A 634-nucleotide genomic window follows, 5' to 3' on the forward strand; every position below is an offset into this window, starting at 1 on the left:
ACTTATACAGCGTCCTCTAATGTTTATTAAATAAGCAAGCTAAGTAGATAAATAAAAATTATAATTTGCATTATACAACACAATGTTGTATAAGTTGTTAAATACTTCATGCAAACTTATTCAGCGCTTTTTTCATTCTGTTAAATGGACAAATAAGTGGTATCTAACGTGTTGTGCTTATCTGTTAAATTCTTATTGAAAATCATGCGAGCTTCGACAAATCAATCAAGAGGTAATATACATATGTGTTTATGGAGAAAGATGGCACAATTCGCTTAATATTTCGGTGAAGAGGACTTATTATGAGTGGACTTGTTTGCGCATTGCAGGTGTTGTTTCCTGTTTTCTTGCATAAATGTATTTTCATGTGTGGTTATGATTTATATACAAACAAGCTGAGGTACACGTCCTTTATTCGGGTTATAAACGTAAAAAAGTGTGGGGGTGGATGCTATGATAAATAGCACATAAATCCTAACTTTCACACAATTTAATTATAACATAACATGTTATTATAGTATTCATTATTACCCCACCAAAAGTTTTGTATAAGCTTTAAGAATTCAATATGTATAGAATTAAAATATTGTTGCGTCATCGACGTCACGTGACTGGTGTGGCGCCACCTATTTTC

This window comes from Limulus polyphemus, unplaced genomic scaffold (genome assembly GCF_000517525.1).
Source record: "Limulus polyphemus unplaced genomic scaffold, Limulus_polyphemus-2.1.2 Scaffold1559, whole genome shotgun sequence".
In the NCBI taxonomy this organism is placed as follows: domain Eukaryota; kingdom Metazoa; phylum Arthropoda; class Merostomata; order Xiphosura; family Limulidae; genus Limulus; species Limulus polyphemus.